Raw genomic sequence first — 19,581 nt, 5'->3', positions numbered from 1 at the left:
CTTCGGGACAGAGGATCTGAATCTGCCTAGGTGGGCTCCAGCCCCACCCGCCTTAAAAAAAAAAAAAAAAAAATTCAGCCCTGTAATTTTCTCTGATTTGTTTAGTTTTCCTATTCACATGCGTTTTATCAAATCAAAAATTTCCTCTTGCATGTGCATGAGTTTTATTAAATAAAAAATTTTATTTTGATTTGATTTAATTTAATTAAATCTTCAGAGGACATTACTTTATTAGTGATTTTAATTAAATCAAAAATTGTGTAAGATCTTTCATCCGCCCACACCCACGCATCGTGCTCTATTTGCTGCACATTGCACGAACGCACGATGCTGCCGCCTTCTTTGTTCTTCCTCATAACTGCAGAGTTGTAGGTGCAAAAGATTTTGATTTTGATCATCTTTGTCCTTTTTCGTCACTGGATTCGAGCAAATCTATTCATCTTTGGAATGAATATCCTTCGAGCTCATTTCTCAACGATGTAATCTCTTAATTTCTTAAAGATTTTTATATCATCATTCACTTGATATTTCATATTCATATACTGTATAGGCATCTTGTAGTGACTCGATGAGTACAACTACGACATCGCTTCTCTCAAATAACACATAATATTTCTATGACCATTGCCGCAGATTTATTTTCTTTTGATATTATCTATACGAGTCAACTACTATTTTTTTTTCTTTTGAAAAATTGATTAAATTTATTAACAAGTTTTTTTAATTAATTTGATTAGTTTTATTTATATAATTAATTGCTTTTCTTTATTGTTTGCTTGATATCAGAAAGTATGGCTTCGTATCATGTTATGGATAATAATAATCTTTGTATTTATTCACTTTAATACAGAAAATTCAGGGAATGAAAGAAAAAAAACTATCAAACTCATTTTTTAAAGTAAAAGAGCAAATATCTATAAGTCAGGATAATTCTCCATCCGATATTGATATATTAAATTCCAGTGATCATGTTGATATTAGTTCTCTTGAGCCTGATCCGACATTATGTACTCTGATATGAAAATATCCTGTTAATTAAAGGGATGAAATTAGATGAACTTATATTAAGATGAGACCATATCAATCTATAAAGAATGAATATTTACTGACCAAATTTGAAAGTCAGAATTGACGATTTCAAAGTCATTGGTTTAAAAAGTGTACTTGGTTAGAGTACCCTCCTTTGAAAGATGGAAGAAGAGTTTTTAGCAAATTCTATGGTCAATTACATTGAACGAGAGTTGGTTGAAAAACTTAATAATGATATAAGAATGAATGAGTTTGATTTTAAGTAGAATCGAAGAGCACAACTTCAATAGTATTTTCCGCTCTATGTTTTAATTTTAAATATATTGAATATTAAATACTTTTGTTCTATCGTTTTGAAAAATTAATAATCATATATTTTTGTTTATATTTTTAAATTAATTAATTTATTATATCTTAATGGCTAGTCCCATGTAAATTCAGATCTTGTCTATGCCTTTGAGTAATTTGATCCTCTATAAAAATATAAGAGATAAATAATTATTAAATTATCGTATGTTCTCAAATAAAATGAAAGTCAATTTCCACGTATTTTGTATGTACATGAAAGATTAAATTTGTTGTAAGATATGTTTCTCTAATATTGTCACACCAAATTTTTGGTGCAACATTTGATGCAATTGAAGTTTAGAAAGAAGTGATTGAAGCTAAATAATTTTAGACGTTATATTAGTTATAACTTTATATTCAACCTCAGTGCTTGAATGAGATACTATAGGTAGCTTTTTTGAATTTCATAAGGTAAGGCTTCATCCAAGAAATATTGTATATTGTAACGCCCGAAAATTCTCAAAACTGTTTTAGAAATATAGTATGATTTTTCTGGAATTTTTAGATATTTTTCCGGAATTTTCCGAGTAGCGGAAGTAGCAAAAATAAATATAAACGAAAACGGCCTAAGCGGGAATCGAACCCGAGACCTATGGTTTAGGGGATAATGCTAGTAACCAGTGAACCCAGCAGGGCCGTGCTGAAAGGAAAGGGAGACAACTTAATTTATATTAGAGTTGGTTCGGGTTAACCACTTAATATAAATAGAGGGTTTAAGTGGGGTTTGGTTTATTTTGGTTCGGCAGCCCTTCCTCACAAAAACCTCACGCAACTCTCCCTCTCCAAACCCTCAACGCCGAACACCCCTCTTCCTCCTCCTCTCTCGGCGCCCAAGCCCCAAGGGCTCTCGGATCACTTTCCGGCGAGGACTCCAACACGAAAAAGGTTCATCTCAGCGAGAGGAACGCGAAGACGTGAACGGATCAGTTTTCCGGAAAACCTAGCGGATAGAATCGTAAGAAAACCTTACGATTGAAGTAAGAAACCCCTCACCTGCAGTATAATAGCTCCGTTTGGTTTTCTACGCATTAGTTTGGCTATATGCAGTTTTTTCCGACACATAGGGTGGGTTTAAACCCTCCTCGAGGATTAGGGATCTAGTTGAGCACCTCTAGATGGGCCGGACGCGTTGGTCTCCTTTAGTTGGAGATTCTAGACGTTGTCGGGTGCCTAGAGGTGATCTCCCTATTAGAGGAGAGAGTTGGAGCACCCCAAGTGTTCGGTAAAATGTTAGTATAGCTAGAATACCACCTCAGTATGTTTAATAGCTCAGTTAAATGCATTAGGAGCATTTAAAACAGCACTTTAGTTTTAGTTCCGTTTATTACAGCTTATATGGATCAGATATCCAATGGGTGGGCTCCCACAGTCGCCTCTAGGTTCAGACAACCTAGCTCTAGGTTCAGATAACCTAGAAACAGCATGTTATATCAGTTAGCTATAGATATCAGTATTTTATTTTCAGTGGCACTGTACCGGATCAGATATCCATTGGGTTGGACTCCCACAGTCGTCCCTAGGTTTAGATAACCTAGTTAACCCTACTAAATTCGGGACTTGCAAACCCGGGTCTAGTTAGGGATGCGCGCACAGCAAGTACAGTTGCCGGGCCCAACAGCATGTTTATTATTTTCACTTACTATGTACTAGTTTTCAAAACTCAAAACAGTTATATCAGTTGAGTTGATTGCAGATTTGTTTTAGTTCAGCTTAGCTCAGCATTATGCTTCAGTTTAGTTTTCCATATTAGCTCTATGTTCAGCTTATGTTATGCCATGCTTTGTATGATACCATGCCATGCCATGTTTGCATATTCAGTATGTTTTTGAAATAACATGATTTAAAATCATATTCGCATCGTATGCATGATTTAGTGAGGTAGATGGTTTCTTACTAAGCTTTAAGCTTACAGATACTATTTTCCTTATACTGCAGATACAGGTAAAAGGAAAGTGGACTAGTGGAGGCTGGAGGGCGATGCTACGACGATGTGTGTGTGCAAGGGGTCTGGAATAAAGATCCTTGGGATCTAAACACTTTTGTTTCAGTTTTAGCACTTAATATGTCTAGTTTTACTTTTAGACTTGTTACTAATTGTTCTAGCTGAGTAACTATGTCTTGTTTAGCTTAACATGCTTAGAACATTAGTACTTTCATGCTAGAATGTTATTACATGTTGTTAGAATAGTTTATGATGCATTAGTTAGGTGTTATGTGGAATTTTGGCACGCCAAAGTGCTGAAATCAGAATTCTCGAGTGAAATCAGACACTGATCGGTCTCCAGACCGATCAGACATCAATCTGATCGGTCCCGAGACCGGTCAGTATCGATACAGTAGCATACTGCAGTCTGCTACTGAGTTCTCACTGATCGGTCGGCGGACCGATCAGTAGCGAACCCAGGATTCTACAGGTTCCTGGATCGGTCAGCCGACCGATCCAGGCATACCTGGATCGGTCTGCCGGCCGATCCAGCCACTCCTGGATCGGTCTGCCGACCGATCCAGCAGCGTACAGAGTCGCAGTATAGTTGGGGATCGGTCGATGGAACGATCCAGCCCTGAACAGAAGTTGAGCTTTGTGGATCGGTCAGCCGACCGTTCCAGAACCCTTCTTCCGTGCCGGTAGTAAGCTGGAATGATCCTTGGATCGTTTCGATAGCCCAATCGACCCACGGGTCGATTGAAATGTCTGATTACAGTTAGTAGAATATCCGAGAGGCATAGATTGTCTTTCCTAGCACGGGTACAGTAATTAGTTAGCAAAATTTTAATTAGCCCAGCTTTCCGCATAGTATAGTTTCAGTAGTTAATGTAGCAATCCGGCTCACAGATTAGTACCCAGGAGTTGGGTCGTTACAGAGTGGTATCAGAGCAGTGTTCCATACTTCCTACACACACATCAGCATTGTACCTGCAGCTTCCAAGTAAGAATACCTCTTCTCTTATCTATGTTTTCTGCTTTCATGTTTATAGATAACTAAAGCATGTTAATATTTGATAGCATTTGACATGATAGTAGTAGTTACCTATAACATGATAGTATTAGTTATGCATGTTCTCTACCCATTTAGAAAATGGTATGAGGACGCCCAGCTAGAAGGGCACCAGCTACTGAGCCCAGCATGAGGCAGGTAGTTCAGTGCCTCCCCCAGACCTTACAGCATTAGTGGCTCAGTTACAGCAGCAGCTAGCTGAACAGCAACAGGAAATAGCCACCTTAAAGGCTAACCAGCAGAGGTTCCACCTGCTCAGCCTACAGCGCCAACCCCAGCACCAGTACCAGCACCAGCAGCCCCAGCAGCTGAGCCAAGAAAGGAAGCCTATCTGATCCAGTGGCAGCGAGTCAAGCCAGAGAACTTCTCAGGCACTAGTGAACCATGGGATGCACAAGCATGGTTCAAAACACTGGAGAGCACGATGGAGCTTCTGGACTGGCCAGAACACGAGAAGGTGAAGTGTGCCTCCTTCTGCCTGACAGGAGACGCACGCATGTGGTGGGAAAGAATCAGAACGAAGCGCCCAGTGAATCAGATGTCATGGGGGGACTTCGAGAAGGAATTCTTTGAGGAGTTCTTTCACATGCGGGTTACAAACCGCCACTACGACGAGTTCACGGAGTTTCGTCAGGGCAACCTTTCGGTGGAGGAAGCCGTGAAGAAATTCAACAGGTTGGCTCGTCTATGTCCAGAGTTAGTCAGCACAGAGAAGGAACGAGTCCGGTTGATGCTCAAGATGCTGAGGCCCGAGATCGCAGTGAACGTGGCTGGTGGCATTCATAGGCCACAGACCACGGAGGAGCTAGTGAGCAGTGCCTTGACCACAGAGCATTACCAGAACAGCATGAAGCAACAGAAGCAAGTCTCCTCAGAGTCCAAAGGCCAAGGAAGCTCTCACACTCAGAAACAGCAGGGCCACAGCTCCAACTGGAAAGGGAACTCCAACAGCAAGCGCAAATCAGGGAGTGACCCAAGAGGAGGGCCATCTAGCAAGCGACCCAGTTATCCAAAGTGTGCTACTTGTGGGAAATTCCACCCAGGGGTTTGTCGCAAGGGCGCACGAGGATGCTTTGAATGTGGACAAGAAGGGCACATGGCCAAGCAGTGCCCGAACAAGGCCGGTCTTCCTCAGCCACAGCAGATTCAGTATGCAGGCCAGCCAGCTCAGTTATATCAGATGCAGGCCGCTCTAGAAGGCCCACATATCAGCCAGGGCAGATTAGAAGCCCCCCCAGCTATGGCGAATGCGAGGATCTACTCACTCACCAGAGAGGACGTAGCAAATGCCTCGACAGTCGTCACAGGTCAGATTAGCATTTTTCAGTATAGTGCTACTGTTCTATTTGATACTGGGGCAACCCATTCATATATAGCCAGGATGTTCTCCGAAAAATTAGAGGTACCCCCAGAGATACTCAGCGGTCAGTTTTTGACGGCGCTACCTTCAGGAGAGATCATGGCGTCCACGCACTGGCTCAGAGCAGTGCCGGTCATTATAGCAGACAGGGAGCTCTTTTGCGATCTGATAGTGCTAGAAATGACCGACTATGACGTTATCTTCGGAATGGACTTTTTGGTCAAATACGGTGCCTCTATCGAGTGCCGTAAACAGAAAGTCACGTTCCAACCTGAAGCGGAAGCACAGTTCGAATTCGTCGGGGAACCAAGGAGAAAGGCCAAGAGGTTTCTCTCAGCTATGAAGGCACAGAAGTTACTGGATTCAGGATGCACGGGATTCCTAGCACACGTAGTCAGCACCAGTCAGGACAGGGACCAACAGCTAGCAGAGGTTCGAGTCGTTTGCGACTACCCAGCAGTCTTCCCTGAGGAGCTACCAGGCTTAGCACCAGACAGGGAGATTGAATTTGAGATAGAGCTCATCCCCGGCACCGTACCGCATGGCTCCAGCAGAACTGAAGGAACTTCAGGAGCAACTACAAGAGCTTCTTGACAAAGGTTTCATACGCCCGAGTCACTCACCATGGGGAGCGCCTGTGTTGTTCGTGAAGAAGAAGGATGGAAGCATGCGACTGTGCATAGACTACAGATCACTGAACCAGGTCACAATCAAAAACAGGTATCCTCTTCCCAGAATAGATGACCTATTCGATCAACTGAAGGGGGCATCAGTGTTCTCTAAGGTAGATCTCAGATCAGGTTATCATCAGGTAAAGGTTAAAGAAGGGGATATACCGAAGACAGCATTCAGAACCAGATACGGACACTACGAGTTCGTGGTCATGCCCTTTGGCGTGACCAATGCTCCAGCTACATTCATGGATCTCATGAACAGAGTATTCAGGGAGTATTTAGATAAGTTTGTTATTGTGTTTATCGATGACATTCTTATCTAAACTAGTATTGCAGACACTTCAGCAGAACCAGCTTTACGCCAAGTTCACGAAATGTGAATTTTGGCTAGATCAGGTGTCCTTCCTGGGTCACATCATCTCAAAGGATGGTATTATGGTAGACCCCAGCAAGATAGAAGCAGTAAGTAACTGGAAGAGACCCAAGAACGCCAGCGAGATCAGGAGCTTTCTGGGATTAGCAGGATATTACAGGAAGTTTGTAGAGGACTTCTCCAGGATAGCCTCCCCACTGACCGCTCTTACCAGAAAGAACAGTTTCAGTGGACAGAGGACTGCGAGAACAGCTTCAGCGAGCTAAAAAGGAGATTGACCAGTGCTCCCATTTTGGCTCTACCAGACGACACCAGCAGCCTTGACATTTATAGTGATGCCTCTAAGTTGGGACTAGGAGCCGTACTGATGCAAAATGGCAAGGTGATCGCCTATGCCTCCAGACAACTCAAGGATTATGAGAAGAACTACCCTACTCATGACCTTGAGCTTGCAGCAGTCGTCTTCTCTCTCAAAATTTGGAGACACTACTTATATGGAGCTCAGTGCAGAGTGTATACAGATCATCAGAGTTTGAAGTACTTCTTCACTCAGAAGGATCTGAATATGCGACAGCGCAGGTGGCTTGAGTTGGTCAAAGATTACGACATAGACATCCTCTACCATCCAGGGAAAGTCAATAAGGTAGCAGACGCACTTAGCAGAAAATCCAGTGCTACCTTATTATCTCTTACAGCTATGTCGCCACCCCTACAGAAGGAGATTGTAGATTTCGGTCTCGAACTCATCGTGGGACAGCTCTCTACTATGACCCTAGAGTCTACCTTGCTTGGTGATATTCAGTCAGCTCAGGATCAGGACCCTGAGATTCAGAGAATCAAGCAAGGGCTAGCAGAATCAGAAAGTAGAGAATTCAGAGTGTCCGATAGCGGGGTGTTGTATTTTGGCGACAGACTCTGTGTTCCAGATCAGGAGGAGCTACGGAGACAGATTTTAGATGAGGCTCACAGGACTCCCTACGCGATGCATCCAGGCTCCACCAAAATGTATCAAGACCTGAAGAAACACTTTTGGTGGCCCGGGCTGAAGCGAGACATCGCCAGATATGTTAGCATCTGCCTCACCTGTCAGAGGGTCAAGGCAGAACATCAGCGACCAGGAGGAGTTCTGCAGCCTATACAGATTCCAGAATGGAAGTGGGAGGATATCTCGATGGACTTCATAGTGGGGCTACCCGAACCACAAATGGTTTTGATGCCATCCGGGTAATAGTTGACAGTTGACTAAATCAGCCCACTTCCTAGCTATCAAGATATCCTACTCCATGGAGAAGCTAGCTCAGTTGTATCTCCAGGAGATCGTCAGACTACATGGAGACAGAGACAGCAGATTTACATCACACTTCTGGAAGTGTGTTCAGTCAGCTATGGGCACCCAGTTAAAATTCAGCACAGCCTTCCATCCTCAGACAGATGGTCAGACGGAGCGGGTAAACCAGGTACTTGAGGATATGCTCCGAGCTTGTGCCCTAGATTTCAAGGGAAGTTGGTGCAAATATCTGAGTCTAGCAGAATTTGCATACAACAACAGTTATCAGGCCACTATCGGCATGGCTCCTTATGAGGCACTCTATGGGCGGAGGTGCAGATCACCAATCTGCTGGTATGAGAGTGGTGAACAGAAGGAACTAGAGCTTCAGACAGATCTAGTAGCAGATACCACAGCAGCCATACAGCAGATTCGCCAGAGGATAGAGACAGCACAGAGCCGACAGAAGAGCTATGCTGATACACGACGCAGACCCCTAGAGTTTTCAGTTGGGGATACAGTTTTTCTCAGAGTAGCTCCCATGAAGGGAGTCATGCGTTTTGGGAAAAAGGGCAAACTAGCTCCCAGATATGTGGGACCATACCTTATCATGAAGAGAGTGGGCAAGGTAGCATATGAGCTAGAGCTACCTCAGGAGATGTCAGCTGTCCACAACGTATTTCATGTCTCCATGCTGAAGAAGCATATCCCAGACGCCACCCAGGTGATTGAGCCCCAGTTGGTACAGGTCCGTGATGATCTCAGCTATGACAGTCGGCCTATTCAGATAATAGACCGAGCAGTAAAGAAATTACGGAACAAGGAGGTACCATTAGTCAAAGTCAGCTGGCAAAATCACACAGCAGCAGAGGCGACTTGGGAGACAGAGGCCAGCATGAGACAGAAGTATCCAGAGTTGTTTTAAGTTCGGGGACGAACTTTTTATAAGGTATGGGGGATTGTAACGCCCGAAAATTCTCAAAACTGTTTTAGAAATATAGTATGATTTTTCTGGAATTTTTAGATATTTTTCCGGAATTTTCCGAGTAGCGGAAGTAGCAAAAATAAATATAAACGAAAACGGCCTAAGCGGGAATCGAACCCGAGACCTATGGTTTAGGGGATAATGCTAGTAACCAGTGAACCCAGCAGGGCCGTGCTGAAAGGAAAGGGAGACAACTTAATTTATATTAGAGTTGGTTCGGGTTAACCACTTAATATAAATAGAGGGTTTAAGTGGGGTTTGGTTTATTTTGGTTCGGCAGCCCTTCCTCACAAAAACCTCACGCAACTCTCCCTCTCCAAACCCTCAACGCCGAACACCCCTCTTCCTCCTCCTCTCTCGGCGCCCAAGCCCCAAGGGCTCTCGGATCACTTTCCGGCGAGGACTCCAACACGAAAAAGGTTCATCTCAGCGAGAGGAACGCGAAGACGTGAACGGATCGTCGAGAGGATCAGTTTTCCGGAAAACCTAGCGGATAGAATCGTAAGAAAACCTTACGATTGAAGTAAGAAACCCCTCACCTGCAGTATAATAGCTCCGTTTGGTTTTCTACGCATTAGTTTGGCTATATGCAGTTTTTTTCCGACACATAGGGTGGGTTTAAACCCTCCTCGAGGATTAGGGATCTAGTTGAGCACCTCTAGATGGGCCGGACGCGTTGGTCTCCTTTAGTTGGAGATTCTAGACGTTGTCGGGTGCCTAGAGGTGATCTCCCTATTAGAGGAGAGAGTTGGAGCACCCCAAGTGTTCGGTAAAATGTTAGTATAGCTAGAATACCACCATATGTATGTTTAATAGCTCGGTTAAATGCATTAGGAGCATTTACTCTAGTTTTAGTTCCGTTTATTACAGCTTATATGGATCAGATATCCAATGGGTGGGCTCCCACAGTCGCCTCTAGGTTCAGACAACCTAGCTCTAGGTTCAGATAACCTAGAAACAGCATGTTATATCAGTTAGCTATAGATATCAGTATTTTATTTTCAGTGGCACTGTACCGGATCAGATATCCATTGGGTTGGACTCCCACAGTCGTCCCTAGGTTTAGATAACCTAGTTAACCCTACTAAATTCGGGACTTGCAAACCCGGGTCTAGTTAGGGATGCGCGCACAGCAAGTACAGTTGCCGGGCCCAACAGCATGTTTATTATTTTCACTTACTATGTACTAGTTTTCAAAACTCAAAACAGTTATATCAGTTGAGTTGATTGCAGATTTGTTTTAGTTCAGCTTAGCTCAGCATTATGCTTCAGTTTAGTTTTCCATATTAGCTCTATGTTCAGCTTATGTTATGCCATGCTTTGTATGATACCATGCCATGCCATGTTTGCATATTCAGTATGTTTTTGAAATAACATGATTTAAAATCATATTCGCATCGTATGCATGATTTAGTGAGGTAGATGGTTTCTTACTAAGCTTTAAGCTTACAGATACTATTTTCCTTATACTGCAGATACAGGTAAAAGGAAAGTGGACTAGTGGAGGCTGGAGGGCGATGCTACGACGATGTGTGTGTGCAAGGGGTCTGGAATAAAGATCCTTGGGATCTAAACACTTTTGTTTCAGTTTTAGCACTTAATATGTCTAGTTTTACTTTTAGACTTGTTACTAATTGTTCTAGCTGAGTAACTATGTCTTGTTTAGCTTAACATGCTTAGAACATTAGTACTTTCATGCTAGAATGTTATTACATGTTGTTAGAATAGTTTATGATGCATTAGTTAGGTGTTATGTGGAATTTTGGCACGCCAAAGTGCTGAAATCAGAATTCTCGAGTGAAATCAGACACTGATCGGTCTCCAGACCGATCAGAGTCTGAGCTATTCCACTGGATCGGTCAGCCGACCGATCCAGAGAGATACAGTCTGCTACTGTAGGTCGGTCAGCCGACCGATCCAGCCATTCCTGGATCGGTCTGCCGACCGATCCAGCACGGGACAGTAGCGAACCCAGGATTCTACAGGTTCCTGGATCGGTCAGCCGACCGATCCAGGCATACCTGGATCGGTCTGCCGGCCGATCCAGCCACTCCTGGATCGGTCTGCCGACCGATCCAGCAGCGTACAGAGTCGCAGTATAGTTGGGGATCGGTCGATGGAACGATCCAGCCCTGAACAGAAGTTGAGCTTTGTGGATCGGTCAGCCGACCGTTCCAGAACCCTTCTTCCGTGCCGGTAGTAAGCTGGAATGATCCTTGGATCGTTTCGATAGCCCAATCGACCCACGGGTCGATTGAAATGTCTGATTACAGTTAGTAGAATATCCGAGAGGCATAGATTGTCTTTCCTAGCACGGGTACAGTAATTAGTTAGCAAAATTTTAATTAGCCCAGCTTTCCGCATAGTATAGTTTCAGTAGTTAATGTAGCAATCCGGCTCACAGATTAGTACCCAGGAGTTGGGTCGTTACATATATTCACTAGTAGAGCATCTTTCTTCAGAAGAGCTTACCCAATCCATCTCACTATATATGTAAATTTTGAGATAATTGATGATATAAAAGAATACTATGTAGAATAGTACTTTTGAGATAGCAAAAGATTCTTTTTACACATTCCCAATTTTATTCAGTGGGAGCATGCATGAGTTGACAAATATGATTTACTGTAAAGATAATATCATGTCGTGTGATAGTGACATATTATAAGGCTCCAACAATACTTTGATAAATATGAGAATCAGACATAGTAGAAGATGTAGAGAAGTTACCAATAACAATTGGTGTAGATACCAAATATGCTCCATCCATTTTAACTTTTTGAAGAAGCTTAGTAATATATTTGCTCTGAGAGAAGAGACAACTTTCATCATGTGTGATAAGTTTAATGGCAATAAAAAAAGAGCATTACCCAAATCTTGAAAGGAAGTTTTTGATTGAGAAGATTTAATAGAGTTGTGATGCCTTTATTATTATTGTCAGTTATTAAAATATCATCCACATAAATAAGAAAAAATATCATATATTCATCATTATATTTGTAGAATAGAGAAGAGTTAGTCTTTAATCCATAAAATCTTTGAGCTTATAACAGTTAGATAATTGATAAAATCATGCATGAGAAACTTGTTGAAGATCACATATAGATTTCTCGAATTGACAAATATGAGATGAAAAATATGGATGAATGAACTCAAGTGGTTGCTCTATAAATACAATTTCCTCGATATGACTATAAAGGAATGTATTAGACACATCTAGTTGTCTTACAGACCAATTAGAACTAACAACTAATAATAATAATAATTTGACATATATAATTTTGATGACAAAACTAAAGATGTCATTGAAGTAAATATCTTGATGACAAATTAGATTTAAGGAAAAAGTACCACCACCACCCCCACCCTACTTTTCCATGTTTGTCATATCTTTTCTAGATACTTCAGTGATTAATTACTTTGTGTTAGTGTAGTCAACACTGATAATTGAACTTATATTTTGATATCTTGCAAAGGGTTTAAAGTTAGACATTATATGTTTGATATGCGAGTTAACTGTGCATATTACTTAACATGCAAAGTCATAATGGGTCGGGAAGACCGAACATTAAGCATCGAAAGTCCTATTTGATCAGGAGTACTAAACACTAGGCAGTGGAGGTCTCTGGTGGGTCGAGAATCAAATTCTGAGTAGAGGAAGTCTAAATAGGTATGGAGGGCCGAATGTTTGACTGGTAAGTAAGGTAAACTCCTGGAGTGAAGAAATTCTTTTGAAAAGAAGAACAGTAAGGACGAGTATTCATTGTGGGGACAACCTTAGGCATTAATTTGATTAAAGAAACAAACAGAAGTTTCTAAGTCGAGATCTAACAGTCTTAATTTTTAGACTCATTCATGCATAACTATAAGTTTCTAACTCTATTTTGCTGGATCATTATGACTGTTATTATTGTACTAATTTTATTTTGTAGAAAACAAAGTTTGGGTTGACCGAAGGGTTTGATCGACCGAATAGGGTGGTTTGTGTTGAAGAGGGGGTGAATTGCTTGTTGAAAAATAAAACAAAAATTCTTCTCGATCTTTCAACTCAGATTAGTAGCACACTTATAAAAAAGGAATTAAACAACTAATAGATTAAAGATACTAAAGAGTTACTTGGTTATAACCTAGGTGGTTGTAATCCAAGACAGAAGAAAACACTAAAAATATCTTCTTCGTGTAGGCGGAGAAGCCTATTACACTCATTAAACGCTCAGAAATGTGCTAGAAAATGAATACAAGAGTTGTTAAATTATTCCTTGCTCCAGAGGTCTTTTTATAGCCCCTAGAAAATTCTATCCGAGGTTGGAAGACAACTTCCATAGGGTGGAAAGCGCCTCCAGTGTGTCAATTTTATCCGTGCGAAGATAAAATTTTATCTTGACCAACGGTCACTGGAAAGACACCTTCAAGCCATGGAAGGCGCCTTCAAGCCATGGAAGGCGCCTTCAAGCCATTGAAGACGCCTTCACATTATTCATCGAAGGCGCTTTCTAAGCCATAGAAGGCACCTTCCATAAGGTAGTTCAACTTCTTTTCTCCTCGAGCAAGCATTCGTTCCGGCTTCTCATCCCTTGGAAACATCGCGCACGCGTTTCCTTCTCATCCACCAACGTACTTTTCCACAGCACCTCGTCCCTCAGACCCACCGAGCCCGTCAAGTCTGTGCCGTGCCTTCCTTCTAGCTAGCTGCGTCTTTCGCTCGACTTTCTGTACTATAAAGTTTCTGCGCACTTAGACATAGGGGTTAAACACTAACAGGACCTAACTTGACTTGGTTGATCATATCAAAATTACCACGGGGTACTTACAATCTCCCCCTTTTTGATGTGAGCAATCTCAAGTTCAGTTAGGGTAAAAAAAAATAATATTAAGCTAATTAATATCACAAATAATAATGTGCAAAAAACAATGATACCCTCCCCTAGAATAAAGTCTAAAATAAAGTCTAAGGAAAAATACTCTTATTTAGAAAATTTTAAAAGTTTAAATGTCGAAAGATCTGGACTTAAAAAAAATACTTTGAAAAATATTTTTAATTATTGAAAAAATTTTAATAGACATATATAAGGCAAATAAAAATTTTCATATAAAGTTGAGATTATTGTAAGTAAAAATAAAGTCATTTCTACATTAAGACATATTTAAAAAAATAGTTATTAATCACGAAAAATCTTAAACTATTTTATAAGAATGCATTATAGCAAGTAACTTCACACAAAAGAAAAGAAAAATAAATTTTCAAGAATTTTAACAATTTTTATTCGGATAGATAATTCATAGAAAATTCAATAACGGCCAGAAAATTTTAAAATTTTCCTTATAGATGAGCGATGAAAATTATTTTTTTAAAAAATTAACTTCTAATTAATTTATAATAGAATTTATGAATAAAAATTTATTTGAAATCATTTTTATAACAATTAAATGCTTAACATTTAGTCAATTAAATATTTATTTCAGTAATTTACTTCCAAGCTGTGGTGAGGCGCTAGACCTTCTTGATTATTGGAACAACAACCACTTTTAGATAATTTTTTTTTAAAAAAATTAAATATTTATTTATTTTTCTGAAAGCCCTAGGTCTAACTTTCAAAAATTTTATTAATAAAAAAATGGGGCATGAAAAAAAAATTAACCAAAATATGATTTTAGAATCCAAAATAGATTCCTTCCTATAAGATTAATTAAAAATTTTTTAGAAACATATTTCTATGATATTTTTCTAGTTTAGCCCTTATGGTATTTAAAGTGTCAATTTAATCCATTAGATCTTTTAACTTGTTGAATATGTGAGCATGCATAATTTTTTTAACTTTTATATTTCTGCTTTCAATTTTTCAATTTTCATTTTTATCTTGTCGAAGTCTTCTAATCGACAAGATGTTGCTAGAATTCCTTTTAATTTTTTATTTTCTTTTTCTAATTTATAGGAATTTTTTTGATAACATTTATATAAATTGAAATAATTTATCAGGAAATAGAGATCGTACTTGACTTACGTTGTCGATCCCGTAATCTGAAGTTCCCCCTAAAATGCTGCTGTCTTCTGTTGTCGCTCCCCCTTCATCAATGCTCATTTCGGACGAGTTTGCTTCGTCTTTATCTTTTTGGTGACTTGCCACTAGCGCAAGTCCGATGAGGGCTTCGATCTCTGATTTAGACGACGTTTCGTCCCATGTCGCCTTTAGATTTTTGTACTTGTTCTAGGCTGGCTTATTATTCCTTTCCTTGTTTTTGTCCTTGCTTTTTAATTTTGGGCAATTATCTTTCATGTGCCTTTCTTTATTGCAGTGGTAGCATCTTACCTTTATTTTTCTTCTTTTACCCTGCACTTGATTAAATTTATTGGTTTTTAAATAACTTTTTAAACTTCCTTATCATGAACACCATTTCATCATCATCGAGGGAAGATTTAGAATCTAGTTTATCCATTTTTACTTTTAAGACGATGTTGTGCTTGGGCTCCTTCTTTATATCTACACATCTCGTTTCATGAGCTTCAAAAGTTTAAAACAATTCTTCTAGGGTACTTACTTCTAGATCCTTAGAGATATAATAAGCATCTACTAATGATGCCCATTCAATAGTCCTAGGAAATACGTTAAACGCGTACCTTAGTGAATCTTGATTGATTACCTTTTCTCCGAGATTCGTGAGTCCGGTGATGAGTTCCTTTATTATAGAGTGAAGGTGTGCAACAATTTCGCCTTCTTCTAATTGGAGGCTATTGATCTGGTTCCAGAGTAGATCCCATCTCATGAGTTTTGCCTCCGAGATCCCTTCGTGTAGTTCCAGGAATTTTTCTCAGAGCTCCTTTGCTGACTCGTAGACTCCGATCTTGTTGACTTCTTGAGGTGGTAAGACGCTAAGCAGATGAAACTCTGCTTTGCCGTTTGCCACGAAGTCAGCTTGCTTCTTCTTCATCCATTGGTATTCTTCTTTGCCCGCTGGTGCTACAAAACTAAATTTCATAATTAATAGTAAATCAAAATCTGTCTTAAAGAATACCTCCATCTTTTTCTCCAAATCGCGAACTCCCCCTCAAACTTAGGTGGGTTAATGCTTGGTTCGGCCATCTCTTGTGCTTTGGTCAACAGTTAGTCCTTCTGAAGCAACCTTGCTCTGATACCACTTGTTGGAATAGGTTGGGATAGCAAGAGGGGGGTGAATTGCCTGTTTAAAAATAAAATAAAAACCCTTCTCTATCTTTTAACTTAGATTAGTAGTACACTTATAAAAAGAAAATTAAACAATTAATAGATTAAAGACACTAAGAAGTTACTTGGTTACAATATAGGTAGTTGTTAATCCAAGATAGAAGAAAGCACAGAAAATATTTCCTTCGTGTAGGCGGAGAAACCTATTACACTCGTTGAACGTTCAGAAATATGTTAGGAAATGAATACAAGAGTCTAGCTCCAGGGGTCTTTTTATAGCCCCTGGAAAATTCTATTCGAGGCTAGAAGATACTTTCCATAAGGTGGAAGGTACCTCCAGTGTGGTAATTTTATCCGTGCTAAGATAAAATTTTATTTTCACTAGCGGTCACTAGGAAGGCGCCTTCAATGGCTTGAAGGTGCCTTTGCACTGTTCATGGAAGGCACCTTTAAGCCATTGAAGGTGCCTTCGCATTGTTCATTGAAGGCGCCTTCTAAGCCATGGAAGGTGCCTTCAAGCCATTGAAGGTGTCTTCACATTGTTCATCGAAGGGGCCTTCCAAACCATGGAAGGCACCTCCCAAGCCATGGAAGACACCTTCCATAAGACAGTTCAACTTCTTTTCTCCTTGAGCAAGCTTCCGTTCCGGCTTCTCATCCCTCGAAAATACCGCACGCTTCCTTCTTATCCGTCAGCTTACTCTTCTGCAACACCTCATCCCTCGGATGCACCGAGCCTGTTGACTCTCTCCCGTGCCATCCTTCTCGTTAGCTACGTCTTTTACTTGACCTTTTGTGCTCCTAAGTTCCTGCGCACTTAGACATAGGGGTTAAACAACAACATGACATAACTTGACTTGGTTGATCATATCAAAATTACCACTGGGTACTTATGTTTGGTGGACCGATTCAAGAAGTACGGATCATATTCGGATCCAACAAAGAAGGAAACATAGGTTCAGTCTACTGATCAAGAGGACCAGTCGATCGAACAAATAAGAAAACTATAGAACGGATATGATCGGATCGAACAATAAGGAAACCCTTGAGGTTCAATCGCCTGAATAGGATTCAGTCAACTTAAAAAGCAGATTTCACAGGATCAATCAGATCAGAGCAAGCTGATAGATCGAAATAGTGCGATACAGGGGGGGGGGGTGAATATCGCTTTAAAAACTTTTCTTTGAAATCAGAGTCGTGCACAGCGAAAAGTAAAAGAGTAGACAAGTTTGTTTACTTCGTTCGGAGTCTAGCTCAACTCCTATTTGAAGGCCCGTGGTCCTTGACCGCACCGATGGGCAAACACTATAACCCTTCTTCCTAAAATCTTCGGAAAGAAGTGGATCGCACATATACAAATATGTAAGATAGTAACACTCCTACTATCTTATATGAAATTAAGTGTAGCACAAATAAAATATACCGACAGTAGTAATTAAAAGTCGAAGCTCGATCAATTCTTCCGGATGGAGTAGCTTGCAGGATTGATGAAGACTTGTAGCACAATCCGTATGCAGAGAAAAGCTTTGAGATGATCAGCAGTGTTCTTCTTGCCACAGACTTCGAGCCTTCTTTTATAGGTGTAATAGACATTCGGTCGACCGATCCCACTGTTCGGTCGACTGAACCCACTCCCTTCCTTCCCGGCTGGAGTCTGATGCTGGCTCGATCTTTTGCATTTGTTGATCATAAAGGGTTCGGTCGACCGATCCCATTTTTCGATCGATTGAACAGACTCTTTCCCTGTTCATCGAAATCCACTGAGATCTGCACTTAATGCCTCATTAATGTTGATTGGTTCGGTCGACCGATCAATGTAGTTTTCTTCTGCTCCTGATTGTTGCTGTCTATGCTGAGTCATAATGGTTCGGTCAACCGATCAGTGTAGTTTCCATCCGATCAACCTTGCTTGGAGTTCACTCCTCCAAGACTTCTCATTACCTAAGGTTATCTCCCCCTAGGGTTTTCACCACTTGGCTTCACTCACCAAGACTCAGTATTTAGCTACCTAGGGATCAGGTCCTCCAGACCTATCCACCTGGCTTCCACGATATACAGAGATTTTCCTTGCCTCAATATTCGGCTACCCAGGGATCAGGTCCTCCAGACCTATCCACCTGACTTCCACGATATACTGAGATTTCCCTTGCCTCAGTATTCGACTACCCAGGGATCAGGTCCTCCAGACCTATTTACCTGACTTCCACGATATACCGAGATTTCACTTGCTTAGCCTACAACTAGGACTTCACTAGATCAAACTCCATACTTAAACATATTTGTCTGATATTAAAACCTTGGAGGTCGATTGTACCAACACAAGCAAGGAAAGAAGCGGGATCAGTTACCTGATAGAGGTTCAATCGATTGCAAGAGTTTAGTCGACTGATCAATTTCCAGTTGACTGGACCAAGCCTATAAAAAAGCCTTGGGATCCGAGGCTCAGTACAATCATGCATCTCGATCCAATTCTTTCAACGTTCTTTCTGTCTCTGTTGCTCATGCAAGTACTGCTACTTCGCCAAAAAGCTCTCCGACAACCTGCTATGAATCTCCATCTTTGAAGTTGTTGGTAGTCTTTATTTACTTGCACTTACTTTAAAAAGGATAATAGTTTGTTACTATAGCTGTCATCTTTGTAGGATTTCCTCCTCCTCCGAAAGCTTCTTTTGGAGAGGAGAATATTAGTGATTTTTCCATTCGAAAATACTCCAAGGAATTATGGGCCTTGGAATAACAATTACTAGACTGTGAACCAAATAACTGAACATATCTTTATATTTTCTATTTTCCACTACATCTCTACTTTTATCTTGTTGTCAAAGAAAAGAAATTTTTTAAAGATATTCACCTTCCTCTATCGATTTTCCCATTCCTACATTTTGTGTCTGTCAATGATTTCTTTCACAACCGATTTTAACTTGGTAGACCTTTATGATCCATCCATTATACTTGAACTTGCTTCTCCTGGTGGATAAAGAAGGGTTGCTAGCCGAGCTACCTGTTGTGTAGACATGTCAATATGTCATTTCAAGCCAAGTCAAACTTTGTTGTTCAAATTTGTTTGATAGGTAATCAAGCCAAGTAAAGATGCTCATAAAGTGAACCAAGCTGGCGAATGCGTTCCATATTAGCTTGAGCTCTTCGGTGATTGTGATGGAACATATCTAAAATGCTATTTATGTTGATTCCTGTCTAAATGGATTAATTTTGTGCATATTTGTAGGTCTAGACCGGAGGCAATTTGGAGGTCTTATTCTGCAACTTTTCCATTATGTGTGCAATAATAATCTAACATTATATTCAGAATAAATGCATCGTCCAGCTGCTTTAGTCGGTCGGGGTTTTGCGAGCTTAGTCCATTGCCTTGGGTTCAATCTCTCCTTCCT

Source organism: Zingiber officinale, chromosome 2A (assembly GCF_018446385.1).
Source record: "Zingiber officinale cultivar Zhangliang chromosome 2A, Zo_v1.1, whole genome shotgun sequence".
NCBI lineage: Eukaryota > Viridiplantae > Streptophyta > Magnoliopsida > Zingiberales > Zingiberaceae > Zingiber > Zingiber officinale.
This window is presented reverse-complemented; position numbering follows the sequence as displayed.